A 19227-nucleotide genomic window follows, 5' to 3' on the forward strand; every position below is an offset into this window, starting at 1 on the left:
GCTGTCTCCAGAGCAAAGGAGGATGGAGGTTTTGTTTACTCCCACTTTATTCAAGAATTTTCCCTCTTCCTCTTTAGAGGAACACTTTGTTGTATTCTCCCAAGGTTCTTTGATTACTTTTGTTCACTTTCTCTTTCAAGGCATATATTGGGGGGTGGGGGGGAGAGGTGTTTGACAGCCTTGTCTGAGGCCTTATGAAAAAACCTGGAATACTGTTTAATATGTTTTGAAGTAATAATGCTTCCTTCATGGTGATTATGATCTGTGAATGCAACTGTGTGTAAAAATAAAATACTGTCTTAGCATAGTGACGTGTACTTAGTAAGTGCTCAATAAATGTTTTTTGAGTTGAATTGACGACCTTCTTTTTACCATATTGTACCAACCAATGTGCCAGCCTGGATTTTGTCTACACTTGTAATTGCTGTTTAGACTAGGCCTTGTCTCTCCACGTGGTCTTAAGTGCCTAGCTCAGAGTCCTCTCTTCTGCTCTTTGAGCCACAACTCCATGATCAGGACGTAGAATTTAAAGTCCTTTGATAGTACTTCTGTGTCAGGTGGTTGGCAGCTTTTATTTTTTGACTTCCCTACTTACAATTAATCTAACTCTGGTTCACATAGCAGCTGTTTGAATGTGTCTATTATTTTCATGGGATCATAGGTTTTACAGCAGAAAGGAACCTTTAAATTTTACAGATAAGGAAACTGAGCATCCAGAGCAATGATGTGATTTGTCCAAATGTTAAGTAGTGGAGCCCTGTATTTTCAGCAGTTTCCTCCCATTTTCCATTCAGTGTTCTTTCCATACTTTCTGATAACAATTCTATTTTTGTATGACATTGTGAACGTTGCTTTTATGCTGGTAAACTGATTCTACTCCTAGATTTGATTGTTAGTGTTTTGCTTTTCGTAGGATTTATATGATTATAGGATTCAAAGGATTTAGGATTGGAAGGGATCCAAGATATCATGCAGCCTAACCTTCTCATTTACAGATAAGGAAACTGTCACAGGACTGGTAAGTCAGAGGCAGGCTTCTCAGCCTTGTCTTCTGAGTCCAAACCCAGTCTTCTCTCCATTGCAGGTCTCACATGCTTATGGCTTGGCAGTGGTAGAAGATATAAGTAGTGGGAGTCCAACAGTTTAGCATACTAGAACCCATGCTTGTTTAGGTCCTGGTCTGAGAGAGACAACAGCACACCCCTGCTTTATGAACATTGTTTGATTGGACAGTTTGTGCCAAATAGGTACTGAGTTCTCTCATAGTGCCAAAAGACATTCTGATCTCCATTCAATTTATTACCTCTTTGTAGAGCAATGCATCATTGGGTAGTATGCTGTGTAAGCAGCAGCATTCAGCTTTCAGCTCTGTGACTGGTGAATATCTTTGGCTGTAGATTGAATTTTCCTTATGCTGTCTGATATATGACCTTCATTGTTTAAAGGATTGTCAGTAGTCCATAGTGCAGTGCCAGCTCTATAAAAATAGGGGTGATCAATTTCATGTCTCCTTTCTCTTGGAACATAATGAGCATATGGTCCGAGTGAGCTTAACGTCCAGGCTGATGGAAAGCACTAGCATAACACTTGGACTCTCCTGCCTTACTGTCTGGCTCACAGCTTCCCATGGGGCATGGGAGCCGCTGAAGTGTTTTGTATTTGAAAGAAAGATTTGGCTTGCAGGCCATCTTGAGTTTCTGGATAGCTTATTTTACATTTAGTCTTTGCTTAGAAAACAAGATAATAACTTGTATTCTAAGGAAATAGTGATTAAAAAATTATTTGGAAACTATTATAAATTAACTTTAAGCATACTGCCTGAACTTTATAAAGAAGGCATTTTCTTTAGTATGAGAAGATTTCATCCTTGTTATACATTTTATTTTTTTCTAACTTTTGGCCCTCATTTTGAATGCTTTAAAACTCTTGATTCTATGCCGTCTTCAGTTCTCTGAGGTTAAGGAAATGCTTTTGTGTTGGCTCATAAAGTCTGTAGTGATTCATTAGACATGACCAGTGCTTTCCATTTATCCATCCGTCTTCCTGGTCTATAAGCCAAAATGTTTATTCTTTGTGTTTTGATTAAGTGGTTACCTATGACTTAAATCTGAGAAATTCTTTTCTTAGCTTTTTTAGTCTATTATTAATAGTTTCCATTATCAGAATCCAAGTGATTTGATCATCCAAGGTACTTTTACCAAAAGCTATGATAGTAGCCTGTATTAAGAAAAACCCTTTGAATCATTCTTTCTTCACTTTCCCTTTTTTCTTATAATCTTAATTTCTTATGTTTTGAAAAGTTTCTAAGAGTTCCTGTTTTTATCGGTCCAGGCAATGTGAATGTGGATCAAGCAGGAACATTTTAGATTTAAGATGCAGAATGAATGCCTTTGATAGGTTTTTATGCTATTGTTCTGGATATATTATATGTTTGTCACATATTTTAAGTAAAAGTCCATAAGCTGATTCTATATTCAGATTGAAAGATGATTTGAAATAAACTAAACTTAGAACCAGACTCTGAATAACTGTATCTCAGAGCATTAGCACAAGATTTCAGCTGTCTAGTTTCTACATTGAGAGATGTGGCATTAAAGAGATATGGGATCAGATGAAAATTCTTCATTTTAAATTTAGATGAATAATATTGATGAAGTCATAGAATTGAAATCCTTGAGATCATCCAGTCCACTCATCACTTCACAGATGAGAATATTTAGATCTGCTTTGTTAGTGATTTAGCCAGGCTAAAGCAGAACTCACTTAATTTCTTGATTCTGTGCTTTTTCTTCTGTCTTATTGCCTCTTTTGTAGATGTATAGCAGTATAATTTCATAGAAAAATGGAACTAATTGTTATCTCTTATGGCCAATTTCAGGTTTGTTATAGTTGATTAGCACTATTCAGCCCATTTGGTTATACTTTCATTTTAAGTTTAGACTTTCTTATCTTTTCACTCAGTGTAGTATTAAAATATATTAATTTTACTCCCACCAGAGGCTTTCAAAAAACAGCTACATCAGAGAATCATGGACTTAAGAGGGACCTAAACTGAAACTTGAATGTAGTTTGCCAGAACCACAAACTGCTATATCTGAGGCAGAATTTGAATTTGTCTCTTGAGCTTCAAATTCAAATTGCTTCAGCTCTCTAATATAGCTAAATTTTTTAAAGACACTTTGTGTCTTTGACATATTTTGATAGGCAACATGAGAAGGAGAGGAGAGCTAAGTCCAGTTCCAAGAGTCTTCTGTTTCTAGTTTTGTGATAGTATGATCCTGACCCAGACTTATTACTCGTTCTCTTAAATGTGCCTCTTCTCTTGATTTCACAGTTTCTAGTCTGGCACCACCCTGTCTCATGTGTTCAAGATCTTGCAATTTAATCTGACTTCTCTGTGTCTCTCTCTTCCCCTCCCCGCTCCCCTTCACAACTCTCATCTAATCAGTTAATGAGGTCTCTGCAATATATCATATATCTTTCTTTTTTCTGTCTTCCTATTGCTATTGCCCTAATAGAGACCCCTCCATTGCCTACTATATCAATTGTTGTCTTATTCTCCTAATGGAGCTTTCTGCCTCCACTGTTTCAAACTATCTTTCATACAGCTGCCTAAGCAATGTTCCTAAGCCTAGATTTGGCTATGTCACACACCATTCCTTCACCCTTCAAAAAAATCCAGTTAACCCTACTATCTCTTGTATACAGTGCTGATTCCTCTCTTTACCATCTATACAATCTTTGCTCCTGCCTATCTTTTCAGACTTAGCACACATTATTTCCCTTTACCCACGAAAAGGATTTTTTTGGTTCAGCCAAAAACTGGCCTCATTTTACTAGGTTACATTTATCACTGTACCTTAACACACTGGCCCAGTATCTAAAATGCCCTCCTACCTCATCTCTATCTTTGTGAATAAAGGTCTCTAAACTTTTCTGACCCCCACACTCCATCAATTAAAAAGAAAAAATTGATCAAGAATTGTCAATACATTTATATTTATAAATTGCATACTGTATTACTTTGTTGATATGTTTAGTTTGCATAGTACCTTACTTTTATGTTCTCATTTGATTCCTTATAACAACCCTGTGAGATAGCTATTCCCTGGAAACCAAAGCTGAAATGGAAGTTGCCCCAGGTCACAAAACTAGTGTCTGAAGCAGAGTTGAATTCAATTAAAGAAATAAAAATGAAATAAACAATACATTAAAATATTTGATTTTAGCAACAGGAAACCTAATGGCAATTTTTCTAGTAGCATAAAACTCTTACTTTCCCTAAAATATTGGCTAATAACATTTTGTGATAAATGTGATAGACTTGTGTTTTTTTTTTTTTTTCTAATTTTGGTTTAATATTCTGATACACTTATCTAAGGGTCTGGTTCTCAGTTTAGTTTATTTCAGTCTTTAGTTTTTAGGGCTCTCATACCTAAGAAAGCTGCCTTGTAAAAATACAAATGGTTGATATTTATCATTGGCCATACTTACTAAATCACAGTACTCAATTTTCAGCCTCATTTACCAGTCATTGCTGAAGTTTGTGTTAAAATTCAGCTATAAAAATCATCTTCCTGATGTCATCAGTTCTTATATACTATTAGAAAGTTGTTGCATTTTTATATCTTTAATAAATGGTTTCAGAACCCATAAGAACTCTTTGGAAGAGTTTAAAGAAGTTTAGAAAATTGTGTTTCCAACTTTAATTATGTAGACATAAGGTTTTATAGTGTTGTGAGGATTAAATGAGGTAATAATTGTAAAGTGCTCTGTGCAGTGTCTGGCACATAGTGGGTATTCTGTAAATTCTATTCCTTTCCTCATATATTTATTTAACAGGAACATGTAAACTTTAATATTTCATAATATGATGACAATGTATGAATATGGGCTTCACTCAAACCTCTGGGTTGTGAAATCCTTGCTTTTCTCTCAGGATACCTTGCATACTATATGAGATATGAGTCCATGTCATACAGAGTAAAGGTGCTAGAGTTCCTCCCTCTATATGTTAAATATTGGTAAATATCAATTTTATTTTTTAGCTAAAGATAAGTTTTTTTCTATATTTTCTTCCCATATTTCAATAGATTGTTTTGTGCCATTCCTGGGGTTCACATGTCCTTGATTTAGAGATCACTATCTCAGAATCCCTAACTTCTTCAAGATTCAGTTCAAGGACCACTTCCTACATGGGACCCTTTTTAACTCCCCAGCTTAAGGATCTCTCCACTGAAATTATGTTGTCTTTTACACAGCCACAATACTTTGTGGTTAGGGAAGTGTCAGGAAGGCTTGGACTTAAGTCTAACCAGACATCCTGACTGTGGTGACTGAGTGAATCATGAAACCTCACCAGGCTCCAGACAACTCTGAAACTGTAAGAAGCAAGAGCAGTTGTAACTGATAGAGGGCATTTCCTTACTAGGTAGTCCCTGGAGAATGAAATCTCAACTCTAGCTTTAAAAATAATATTACCTACATGTTTTTCAAATATAATATAAACTTTAAAGGGCCAGAACTGTTTTCATTTTTACATAGTACATAGTACTCCTTTATTAAATGCTTACTGACTGATAAAAATTCCATAACAATCTTTGTCACACAAAGATCATCTGCCCAGAAATCTTCATCAGCTTTTTCTGTGAAGTTCAAATTCTTCTACCAAAAAAAATCAAGGCCCCCTACCATCTGTGTAACCACTTGACCTTTTAGCTTCATAATTCCTCTTCATGTATTCTGTGTGCCAGCCAAACTGAAACTACTCTCCTCATCAAAACAGAGCATGTCAACCTTTATATATTCCTACATCTGTAATATTCTTCCTTCCCTTCTTTGATGAATTTGTTCTCATCCCTTAAAGCCTAATTTAGCTCTTCTTATTTGAATGCATGCTTCTTGAATTGGAGATTAAAGCAACTCTGAGGTTCCATCTGACAACCAATAGATGTGCAAAGTTGACCCATATTAAGAGAGCTAAGGCAGTGACCTGTGGAGAAGAGTTACTGGCAGACAGGAAATTAATGCGCTGTTGGTAAAGCTGAGCATTAGTCTAGTTATTATGAAAAGGAATTGGAAACTAAACCTCCAGAACCACTAATTTATTCACACCCTTTGACTCAGAGATACCTATGTTTATCCCTGACCCTATAACTCAAAGAGGTCATAGAAAGAGGAGAAACTGTATGTACAAAAATATAGCAGCTCATTTTTTAGTGACCAAAAAAGTTGGTGACTAAAGGGTTTTTCACTGGTCACAGAATAACTGAACAAATTTTATTGTATATTAATGTAGTAGAGTACCATTGTGCCATGAGAAATGATAAAAGGGATTGTTTCAGCTACCCCTACTTAAGTGAACTAATGTTAGTGAAATGAGCATAATCAGGAGAACAATTCATATAGTAATAACAATATTGTAAAGACAAACAGCTTAAAAAGATTTAAGAACTCTGACCAGTAGCAAAATGACCAGCCACAATTTCAGAAGATTATTGATGAAGCAGACTACTCACTTCCTGACAATGAAATGAAATCTCAAAGTACAAAATGAAACATAGTTTTTGAATATGGACAATGAAGAATTTGTCTTGTTTGACTGTGTATTCATAATAAATATAAAAGATATTTCTCTCCTTTCTTCCCCACACATGGAGGAAAATGTAGGAGAGAGAAGAAAAATTAATTTTAAAAAGAATATGAACTCCTTGAGGACAGACATTTCTCTGTATTCCCAGGCAATCAATAAACATAAGTGCCTATTATATGCAAGACATTGTTAAGCATTAAAAATACAAAAATAGATAAAAGACAGTTGTTGCTCTTGGAACTCACAATGTAATGGGAGAAGACAAGCAAATAAATATATACAAACAAGGTACATAAAGGATAAATAGGAAATGGTTAAGAGCGGGAAGGCACACTCAGCAGTGCTGTAACTGGATCTGTATCCCAATGAAATCAAAAAGGAGAGAACAGGGCACATATGTGGAAAAATGTAGCAGCTCTTTTTGTGGTATCAAAGAATTGGAAAATGAGTTGATGCTCATCAATGGGGGAATAGCTGAATAAGCTGTATGTAGTATATGAAGACAATGAGATATTATTGTTCTTAAAAAAAAAAAAAAAAGTAAACAAGGTGATTTTAGAAAGGCCTGGAAAGATTTACATGAACAATGCTGAGCGAAATAAGCAGAACCAGGAAGGAATACATTGTATATCTGCATTCAGAAAAAGAACTAAGGAGACTAAATGTAAATCAATACATTCTATGTTCGCTTCTTTTTTTTTTTTTTAATCTCTCCCATGATTTTTCCAGTTTGTTCTGATTTTTCTATTCAAATAACAATGTATATTAAAAATAAATAATTTTTTTTTAAAGTGGGAAAGCACTAGAATTAAGAAGTACTGGAAAAGGTAGAAGGTAGGATTTTAGCATAAACTTGAAAGAATTCAGGGAAACCAAGAGGTAAAGGGGAGAGCATTACAGACATTGGACACAGCCAGTGAAAATGCCTACAGCTGAGAGGTGCTATGTTCTGTGAGTGAACAAGCATATAGCAAAATTCATGGAATATAGCGATTGTTAAATAAGTGACTTCCTTCAGGAAATTTTCCCTGATTTCTCTGTTTTAGTAATGACCTTTACTTTCCAGTCCCTGGTAGCATTTTGTTATGTAACTCTCTGATGCACATATTATGTGACATTGTTTCCTAGAAGTTATTTGTAGTGCCTTCCTTTCTGCCACCACATCTCTTTTTTTATCCTCTTCCCCCCTTGCATTCCTGTAGATAGATTTCTATATCCAGTTGAGAATGTACATTATTCCCTCTTTGATCCAGTTCTGATGAGAGTAAAATTCACTTACTCCCCTTCACTTCTGTCCTTTTTCTCCTCCACTGTTAAAGCTTTTTCTTGTCTGTTGTATGAGATGATTAACCATCTTACCTCTCCCTTTCCCTTTTTCCCAGTACATTTCTCTCTAACCCTTAATTTTATTTTTTAAATATCATCCCTTCATATTCAACTCATACCTGTGTCCTCTCTATAGACTCCTTCTAACTGCTCTAATAGGGATTCAGTTCAAATTTTTAAGGAATTATTTTCTTCAGTGAGCTTTTGTACCTTCTTTTCCATTTGTCCAATTCTACTTTTTTTAAGGCGTTTTTTTCCTTAGTGAATTTTTTGCCTTTCTTTCCATTTGGCTCATTCTGATTTTTAAGACATTCTTCTCCTCGTTGGCTTTTTGTACTTCCTTTGTCATTTGGCCTAGTCTGTTTTTTAAAGTATTATTTTCTTCAATACTTTTTTTGTGCCTCCTTTATCAAGCTGTTGACTCATTTTTCATGATTTTCTTGCATCATTTTCATTTCTCTTTCCACTTTTTCTTCCTGGTTTTCAAACTTCTTTTTGAGCTCCTTTCGTGGCCTAAGACCAATTCATATTTTTCTTAGAGGCTTTGGATATAGAGACTTTGATTTTATCTTCTGAGTGTGTTTTGATCTTTTTTGTCAATATAGTAACTTTCTCTGATCAGAATTTTTTGGGTTATTGTTTGCTCATTTCCCTAGCTTATTACTTGACTTTTAACTTTTTATTAAAGGAGGGCTCTGCTTTCAGGATGGAGGGTGCACTGTGGCAAACTTCACTGGGCAGCTGTTTTCAGAGGTCCTTCTAAGGAAATAAGTTTTTAGTTCTTCCAAGATGGTATGATCTAAGGAAAGGTGTGTTTACTACTCTCCTGACCTGTCTCTGGTCTGTGAGTGACCACGAGCATTTTTTTTTGTCCTGGAACTGTGAGGAGAGTCCCTGTTATGATGTGCTGGTGTTCCTCCTTACCTTTAGACTGCCATCCAGGACTGTGACCTAAATCTGAGTATGGGAAAACAGCAGAACCCAGTAATCTCTTTCTGACCCTTTAATGTCTGTGGACTAAGAGTTTGGAAGCAGATGTTGCTCCCAAGGCCTGTTCCTGGTTTGCTAGGACTGACTGGGCCTGTGCTCAAGAGGCCTGTGCTGGACTGTGTCCAACTCTCACCCTGGTGCAATAGACCATTCCTGGCAACTATCTAAGTTGTCTTAGGGTGAAATATTGTTTTACTCCCTCTTTTTGAAGCTTCTGCCAGGCTAGAATTTGTTTGGAGTTGTCATTTAAACGTATTTGGAGGGTGGTGGGGGTTGGGGAAGAATTCAGGCAGTCTGCCTTTGTTCCACCATCTAGGCACCACCTCCCACTTTTTATTACAGTAATAATACATTTAAGAGACCTGTGTGATAGCGCTTTTAATTTACGACTAGAGCTTCTGGGTTCAAATATCAGCTTGGTTATCTTAGAAAGAATGTATGGTATATACATACCATTTTTAAAATATATATATATGTCTTATATCTTAGAAAAGGAAAGTTCATCAATAGGAGTCTCATTTTCTCCATCTATATAAATAAGGGAATGCGATTAGATAATCTCTATCTTTTCTAATATAAACAGGATGTTCTCTGTCCTAGTATGTCCCAGAAATTTAGAAATCATGGAGTTTTTGTGTGTTTGTTATTGTTTGGAGAGTTTTTTTTTTTTTTAACTAGCCAAACATGCCAATGACATGTAAAGTAGTGGGGTCTTTGTTACAGTACATTTTAAGTTACAGAATCACAGAATTCCACAGAAGGAATCTCAGCAGACAGCTAGGTCAATTTACACCCCAAAGGTGCAAGTGGTCTCCCAGCTTCAGCATCTAATGAATAAAAACCTATTACCTCTCAAGCTAGTTTGTTCTAGTTTTGAATGGCTGTCTATAAAGAACCCTAACCCTCTGATATTAGGTCTAAATTTTCCTCATTCCAACTTCTTCCATTGTTCCTGGTTCTGCCCTCCTTTTGTGAATAAGTATAAAAATATATTTATCCCTATTGAATTTCATTTTAGTTTAATGCTCAACCCTTTCTTGATTTTTTTTGGATTCCAGTGCTGCCATCTATTACCAGCTTGTTCCCTTGTGCCAATTTACGGTGAGAGATTAAGGTCTAAGTTTATTTCACAAAGAAAGCTTTTTCCTGTAAGTTAGAGAGGAAATGAGAATAAGAAACTCAGCTTTTGGAATTTTAAAAACAGTTGGTTTTCTACAGTTAGATTTCTACATATGTTTGGTGACTGTTTCTGAAGATCTGAGTATTAATAGCATTCTTAGTCATTGCCACTTTAACCCAAATAAGGTAATTCAGAATTTCACATTTTTCCCTTTCATTTTTGACTATTCATTCAACATCTTGCAAACAGTCCTACTTTTATGCCCCATTATGGCTTGGGAAATATGTGCATTCTCAAAACTTGTGCTAAGAGTGCAGGCTATAGAAGTTCCTATCATGCTACATAGATTTAGCATAATCCTGACAATGAGTAGGTTGGGATTTCTGAGGATCTTTCGAATCATAAAGAGACTCATCATTATTATGTTTTCCACTTGGTGAAGAATTCTTTGCCTATGGCAACACAAAAAACAAAGAGAAAAAAATTTTTAACAGAGACGTAGTTGGTGGAGCTGTGAAGTTGTTTAACCATTCTAGAAAGTAATTTGGAATTATACTAAGAAGGTGACTCAACTATCTTTACTTTTCAACCCAGTTATCTCACTGATGACACATAACTCCAAGAGGAAGATAAGAAGAAAGCTCACATATATGCCAGAATACTTGTGTGTACGTGTACACACACACACACACACACACACACACACACATAAAATAGCTTGGAGCAAAAGTACTATTAGCATTAATACTTTGACTGCTAGGTGGCACAGTGGGATGTAGAGGATTGGGGTCTGGAGTCAGGAACGCCTGAGTTCAAATGTGGCCTCAGATATTAAACACCTTTTTGATTCTGGGCAGATCACTTCTATTTGCTTCAGTTTCCTCAACTATAAAATGGAGGTGATAATATCACCTGCCTCAGAGTTGTTAGAATGAAATTCCTTTCTTTTCTCCTATTTGTTGGGGGAAATCAGGAGACTTCATGCAAAATGCTGGTGCTTGTGTTTCATCTTGAAGGAATAGGAGGAATCTATGAGCTACAGTTAAGAAGCGAGACCATTCTAGGCATGAAGAACTAGCTGTACAAAAGCATATATGTAGGAGATGTCTTAGAGGAACAGAGAAAAAAAATAAGTTTAGCTCAATCACTAAGTATGCAATGTGAAAATTTGTTCATTGAGATTAGATGGATAATGGGGCCAGCTTGGGAAGGACTTTAAAATCTAAATAAATGAGTTTGTATTTGATCCCAGAGGAATCCCTGGTGGGGGAATGAATAGGAAAGTGATTTGGTCACATCTGTATTTAAGAAAAATCACTTTGGCTGCATCATTTAGAGAATATAGAATAGTTTATCTATTAGATCTATGAATAAAGGAAGAATTTAGTTTCAAAGATATAGAAAGCATTATTATAAAATGTAAAGTAGATAGTTTTGATTACATAAAATTATTATTATTATTATTTTTGCACAAACACATCCAATCATTCTGGAGAGCAATTTGGGACTATGCTCAAAAAATTATCAAACTGTGCATACTCTTTGGCCCAGCAGTATTACTACTGGGCTTACATCCCAAAGAGATCTTAAAGAAGGGAAAGGGACCTGTATGTGCAAGAATGTTTGTGACACCCCTCTTTATAGTGGCCAGAAACCGGAAACTGAATAGATGCCCATCAATTGTAGAATGGCTGAATAAATTGTGGTATATGAATATTATGGAATGTTATTGTTCGGTAAGAAATGACCAGCAGGATGATTCCAGAGAAGCCTGGAGAGACTTACATGAACTGATACTAAGTGAAATGAGCAGGACCAGGAGATCATTATATACTTCAACAACAAAACTATATGGTGATCAATTCTGATGGACCTGGCTATCTTCAGCAATGAGATGAACCAAATCAGTTCCAATGGAGCAGTAATGAACTGAACCAGCTACACCCAGCGAAAGAACTCTGGGAGATGACTAGGAACCATTACACAGAATTCTCAATCCTTATATTTTTGTCCAATTGCATTTTTGATTTCCTTCACAGGTTAATTGTACAATATTTCAGAGTCCAATCCTTTTTGTACAGCAAAATAATTGTTTGGACATTATACTTACATTGTATTTAATTTATACTTTAACATTCAACATGTATTGGTCAACCTGCCACCTAGGAGAGGGGGTGGGGGGAAGGAGGGGAAAAATTGGAACAAAGGGTTTGGCAATTGTCAATGCTGTAAAATTACCCATGCATATAACTTGTAAATAAAAAGCTATTATTCAAAAAAAAAAAGAAAGTAAGTTATGTGAGATTTCAGAAAAGAAAAAATAGTTTCTATATTGTGGGGAGGTTATCAGGAAAGTTTTCTTGGAGAACATAACATTTAAATTGAATCTTGCTTACATGAACTGATGCCAAGTGAAGTGAACAGAACTAAGAGAATGTTGTACACAGAACAACAAGATTATATGATGATCAATTGTGATAGACTTAGTTCTTTTCAACAATGAGGTGATTCAAGATAATTCCAATACACTTATGATGGAAAGTATCACCTCTCAAGAGAGAGAACTGTGGAGACTGAATGGGGATCAAAGCATAGATTTTCACCCTTTTTACTGTTTATTTTTGCTTGTTTTTTTCTCTTATGTTTTTTTCCCTTGTGATTTGATTTTTCTTATACAACATGACAAACATGGAAATATATTTAGTAGAATTGCACATGTCTTACCATCAGATTGCTTGCATTGTCTTGCTTGTGCTTGAAGGAGGGAGAAAAATTTGGAACACAAGGTTTTGCAGCAATGTATATTGAAAACTTTTTGCATGTATTTGGAAAAATATTATTTTTAAAATTTTTTAAAGAAAAGAACTGGGAGATATTAGACTTAGGAAGTAGCAAATAATATCACAAAATTAAGTTAATTGTATTTTATTTATTTATTTTTTTAGCTAGGCAATTAGGGTTAAGTGCTTACCTAGGGTAACACAGTAAATATTAGGTCTCTGAAATCACATTTGAACTCCAGTCCTCCTGACTACAAGGCTGATGCTCTTATCTACTGTACTATCTAGCTGCCCCAGTTAATTGTATTTTAACATATAGGAATTGACTTGCAAATGACTTGTTACTGATGACAAATTAGAATCTGTATATAACCAGGCCACTGCTTTGTTAAGATAATGGCCAAAATTAATTTTCTTTTAAATTGAAGAAGGAATTAAAAATTAATTAAAAATAAATGATTGTGGTGAGCTTTTTCTTCTCAAAACATAGCCAGGTGATAAAAGTTCAGATCTTTTATTATCTCCAATATAGCCCGGTTAGCTTAGAGGCCTATCGCTCTGCTTGGTTCCAAGAGCTCTCTCCAAATGTCTTTAAATCCAAAGGTCTGGTCCTTCAGCCTCTGCCTCTGCTTTCTTCAGCCTCCAGCCAGCTCCAGTCTTCATGTCATTCCGGTGAAATCTCGACTTGTAGCATCTTCCTCTGAAGAACTTCTTAAACTGGCCCATTGGCCTATTTATGCTCCTTCCAGAGAGAGGGATTATGGGTTTTCTCCCATAGTGCTCTCTGGCCTAAAGAGCTTCAAGGGAGGTATGAACTCATTGAACTCCAATGAGTAAAGGTGTGAACACAAGCCTTGTCTTGATTAGTTCTACTTAGTACCTTGTTTCAGGTTCTGGCCAAAACATCTTCTTGTAAGATTAGATCAACTCTGATTAGTTAGCAGTTAGTAAGGATTCCAACAAATGATATACAATTAAAATGAGCATATACATAAATTGAGTCAGATTGAATTTTAAAAGAGGTCTTTGGGCAAAAAAAATGTGAATAAAATCATAAGAAACAAGAAACGACGGGATATGTACAAGAGATAGCAAGTAGTTCCATATGACGAAACATGGTACATGTGGAGGAAAAGTGGGGAAATTCTATGACACCAGGGTGTTCTTTACAAAGATAAAAAGTTTGGATTTGGTAAGCAAAAGGAAAGCCATTGGATGGTTTTTGAGTATAAAAGAGTGACAGATCTCTACATAAAAAAGATGACTGTCAGCAATGGGAAGAATTCATCTAAGATGGGGAGAAGGTGGAGGCAAAGAAACTAGTTAGGCTGCAGAATAATCCATATAGATAGAAATGGGAGTATAAGTGAGGGATGTAGCATTGGGAACAGAAAGAAGGGACCAGATGTGATCAGTGTCACAGAGGAACAATCATAATAACTTGATAATTGACTGGCTATGAGGTATGTGAAAGAGAGTCAGAGTTTGAGCTTTGAGTGACTAAATAGGGAAGGAGGACATTGATTAGTATGTCCCAGGTATTATGTAGAAGATTCTGTGGATTCAAAGTCAAAAACATTAATATCTTATATCGTGAGTTGGTTATTTTTGGAGAGAAGATGATTGAAGTCATTGGATATTAATGAGATTGTCAAAGGAAAGGATGAGGGCCCAAGAGAGAACTTGAGTAAATCTTGGAAAGAGTGAAGCCAGTGAAATATGCCAAGAAGGAATAGCTAGCGATGAAGAGGCCGTCACATCCAACCTGTACAAGAAGTTTCTCCCAGAAGATATATCCAAGCAGTCAGCTTATCTCCCTTTTATTCCTTTTTTCATGAGCATTCTCCCTTCTTATCAAAATAGGTATCTTCTGGACATAGTAAAGGTATCTTTACTTCATAGAATAACTAGCTTTTCCTTCAAAGCACACCTCTATCCCTAGAAATTATAATTTGTAATTATATAGTAGGTGCTTAGTACATATTTATTGAACTGAACTCCATTATTCTGAATAAATAATCCAGTTAAGTTCTAAGGCATCTCATTCCTCTTTTGGGTTCCCTAAATTATTAGAATATTTTTATTTAAGCAGAGCACATACTTGTTCATGAAAGTAAGGACTTTGAAATTGTGAGTGTGGAACCAAGGAAGGACTGGAAGTTATTTATTGTGGGAACTGCCCTAAGTATCCCACCTAGGCCTTCTTTCTTCCCTCCCAAAGTATATTATCTCCTGCCTCATTCCCTCAGGTTAGCAGATCACAGTTATATGTTAAAAAGGAAAGGGACAGGATCAAACTAATCCATCTATTGTTGACATAGCTTCTTAACTCCAGTAAAAATGTTTGCATTTTTTAAAAGAAATGCTTCTTAATCCATGTGAATCTCTGATTAATAACATTTTTAGGTAATTTTTTGCCCTTTTAATGGGCAAATTGAAATAAAAATTTGCCACATGGAAAGATAAGAGGGTGGAAAACCAAAGAAACTGATTATCAAGACATGTAGGCTGGCTTACCTGCTGGGAAGTTGGCTCTAAGGTCAATTTTTCTAACCTATTATTTCTTTTCACAGTTTTTTCCTTCCTTTATTTCTGAACCCAGAAGTTTTCTAAAAATTCCAAATGTTTTCATTAACTTTCAGAGCAACAACAGGTGAAGATTATGTGGTTTGTAGACTGGGGAAGAAGAGTAGCATTTTATATATAGACTTCTTTTGTGTATCTAGAACTACTATACTTATTTTCTTAATCCAAAAATTGGAAAAATTAATGTTGACCAAAGAAAAGTAAATTTACACTGCCTAAATTTAAGTATTGTTAGTGTCCATGTAGCTATTACTTTGCCTTTTTATAGTATTTTTTTGTTGTTGCATCTACTGACTTTAGGGATAGATCACTTTCATTTTAGTGAAAAGACAAATATCTTTTATTACTAAACAACTGAAAAATTTTTTGGCTTATTCAATTAGAATTCCAGTTTGATTTTATGGGTTCATAATTTAATAAACATTTGCTAAATACATGTATGATGCACAGGTAGATATTCAAAAAGTAATATTAAATTCAGGCAGCATTAAGCACCTACTATGTAGAAGACATGTTGAATGCTGGGATTAGGAAGATAAAGACTGGAACTGCCTTTAGAGAGCTTACTTCCTACTGGGTGTTGTACACAGAGAAGTACTAATAATTTCAGGATGAAGAAATCTGCCTCAGTGGTATGAGTTAGGAGTAGAGGAGGCATGGGTAATCAGGAAGGCATGGCATAGGAAGTAGTGTCGTATCTGATGGATGCTAGAAATTATGAGAGGACGTGATCAGGAAGGCAGACATTCTGGATATGGAGGGATGCTGTGTACGAGAATGAGAGGCAGGAAATGGAATGCTGAATAGATCTAGAAAGGAGCCAATGTTGTGCTTGACTTTAAATTCTAGGCCAAAAAAGTTTGTATTTTCTCCTAGAGGCAGTAAAACCTACTGAAAATGTTTGAGCAAGGGAATGATAGATGGTTGAACCTGTGCTTTAGTAAGATTATTTATCCATATGTTGCACTTGAATTGTTGATAGGACATCCACATGGATATGTCCACCAGGCTAGACTGGAATTAAGAGGGGAAAGGTTAGAATTGGATGTATAAATTCTTGAATAATCTTTCTAGATGGAATTTTTTTGTGCAACAGTGGTTTTTGTTGTTAATAGAATCCATTTTGGAGGATTGTAGAGAGATTTTCTATGAGAGAAATTTTGGAGGAAGAAATGACAAGATTTGGCATTCTAATTGATAGGTTGAGTGAAAATGAAGAATACAGGATGTTGATAAAGTTGTGAAATGAGTGACTGGCACAATAACAGAGAAGGTTGGAAAGAGGAGTGCATTTGAGATTAGATAAAATGGTTCTATTTTGGTGAATTGAGAGCATTCCCTTTGAAACATCCCACAGACAGTTGGTGATAGAGAACCAGAATTCAGGAGAACAGTGGAGATGGATATGTATATCTGGAAGTTTTCTATAGAAAGATTGAATCTCTGGGAGCCTATGAGCCAAGCAGTGAATGCATTATGAAAGAAGTTTCCTGGGCAACTAGGTGACCCAGTGGATAGAGCACCAGCCCTGAAGTCAGGACAACCTATATTTAAATCTGGCCTCAGACCCTTAACACTTCCTAGCTGTGTGACCCTGGGCAAGTCACTTAACCCCAATTGCCTCAGGGGGAAAAAAAAGTAGTTTCCTGAGGGTTAATAGGTAACAGCCTTTTGGGAACCTGTATTAGATGGACTGCTAGACATGTGGCCTGGTCTTGGAGTTGGTTTTGCACTCAGTGATATGACTGATGGTACCTATAGTGCTTTCTTCTGCCTTTTGCTTCTTCATTCTGATACTTTTTTTTTTTTTTATAAAAAGATCAGATCACAAGGCTATTTCAAAATGAATTCTGAGCAGAAGTTAGACTGGTGTAGAAGATGTAGTGGAAACTGGGAATTTCATGTCCAGATGTGCTACTTAGCTATGTGACTTTAGATCAGTCATTTTCCCCTGAGAACCCAAAATCCTCATTTGTAAAATGAGTTGGACTAAATAAACGAAGGGTCTTCTTTATATAGAAGATGTATCGATTTGCTACTTAAAACAAAAATTTTTAAGGATTTCTTCAAGTATTTGTTGCCCCCTAAATGCTAACTCCATGAAGTAATTCCCCATGAAGTCATATACTTTACTACCCAAAAACCCAAAGGAAACAGACATAGACAAAAGGAAAGTAAAAAATTCCTGAACAGCAAGCCAATTACTACCAATTATTTTAGTGGGAAGAGCTACCATTTTGTCTCGTGAAATTTAGAGCTGGAAGGAAACTTTCTAAAGAACATAAGCCTTAAGAGGGACCTCAGCACCCATCTGGTCCAGCCTGTGCAAGAAAGCCATATGCAAAAAAATGTCAACCAGCCTCCACTTGAAGAAGAAAACATGTCGTTTTCTTCCAAAGGGAGAGAACCTACACTTTCAGCAGCTGCTGTGCCACTCTGGAATAGCTTTAATTATTAGGACATCAGACCTAAATTGCCTTCTCTTCATTTTCTACTTATTACTCAAGGAGGTTATTTTCTATGATCAAAGAAAATAAGTATCACCTCCATGTCACAGCTCTTCAGATGCTTGGACAGTCATCGTGTTCTTGAGTTTTCTGTTCTCCAAGCTAAACATGTTCCGTTCTTTCAGAAGTTTCACATGACTATTCAAAATCAGTCACCATCCTAGTCCTCTGGAGACTTTCTTGTTTACCAGTGTCCTCCTTAAATGGTAGAAGCTAGAACTGAACACACAATTCCACCTGAGGTGTAAAGAGGGCAAAGCACAGTGGGCCCATCCCCTCATAATTCTTGGAAGCTTAGCTTCTCTCATTGCCACTCATGATTGCATTCCCCTTTTTGTCTTGCCTTTGAATGCTGCTGACTCTCCTTCTTGTAATGTAGTAAAAGCCCTCAGATCTTTTTCAGAACAGTTGCTACTCAACCATGTTTCCCCCATCTTGTACTTGTGAAGTTTATTATTTTGTACCCAAGAATCTGATTTTACATTTATCCACATTGAACTACACTTAGCCTATTGTGCTTGAGTTCATATCTTTCATTTTACAAACTAAGAGCCAAATAGGGGAAAGAACTTTGCAGAGGTCACACAGCATCATTTTGAGTTAGGATTCAGTTCCAGGTCCTTTTAACTCTAGTGTTCTTCATAAGGAAGAAACAGTGTACCTCCTATTCATCGTCCATTCTTCATACTGTTGCCTTTTGGCATTTGTATATATTCTTAGTGTCTCTCCTTCCTTTACGTTTCTAAAATGCCTCACATGCATATTTCAAACTCAATATGACCTTGAGGTCTGGGGCATTGTCAGGCACAGATACCACACAAGACTGATTGCAGGAAGTGGTTTAATAGTCTTGTTGCTAGATGTTCACCCCTAAAGCTAAGGCTTACAGATTCCCATTCACTTTGTTGAAAACATAGTCTTCCAAATGATTTGACTACTTCAGAAATCTTCAGACTTTTTCCTTTCCTCATTCCGCCTCCCCAGTATTAGACTAACCCATTCACCCCCCACAGGCTTTGGGGGGGTTGGTGTTTGTGTGTGCACGCACTCGATTCTTGAGGACCCAGCTGTTCATTGATGAGAAAAAATACTATCTAAACTATATGAGTTAAGTAAAACAAACTTAAAAGTAAGAAAGAAATGTGTGTTCTCTGAACTTCCTTTGTTTATATAATTTGTTTATGTGTTGTTAAGGTTCTTGTCCAGCTGTCTCCCCATATTTCTGAAATGAATGAAGGCATAAAGGCCTGTGACTGGGAACAGATGTGAAGAAAGTTCATTTGGGAACCAAGTGCAGAGAGAGGATCATGCTGTGTAGAGTAAAAG

The 19227-nt window shown here is 36.1% G+C and overlaps 1 protein-coding gene across 3 annotated transcripts in view; it reads left to right on the top strand.

Moving 5' to 3' along the window:
* HMG20A (high mobility group 20A) overlaps window positions 1-19227 on the top strand; it is a 60586-nt gene that overhangs the window by 16713 nt on the left and 24646 nt on the right. The window lies entirely within an intron of this gene.

This window comes from Antechinus flavipes, chromosome 2, assembly GCF_016432865.1.
Source record: "Antechinus flavipes isolate AdamAnt ecotype Samford, QLD, Australia chromosome 2, AdamAnt_v2, whole genome shotgun sequence".
Classification (NCBI taxonomy): Eukaryota; Metazoa; Chordata; class Mammalia; order Dasyuromorphia; family Dasyuridae; genus Antechinus; species Antechinus flavipes.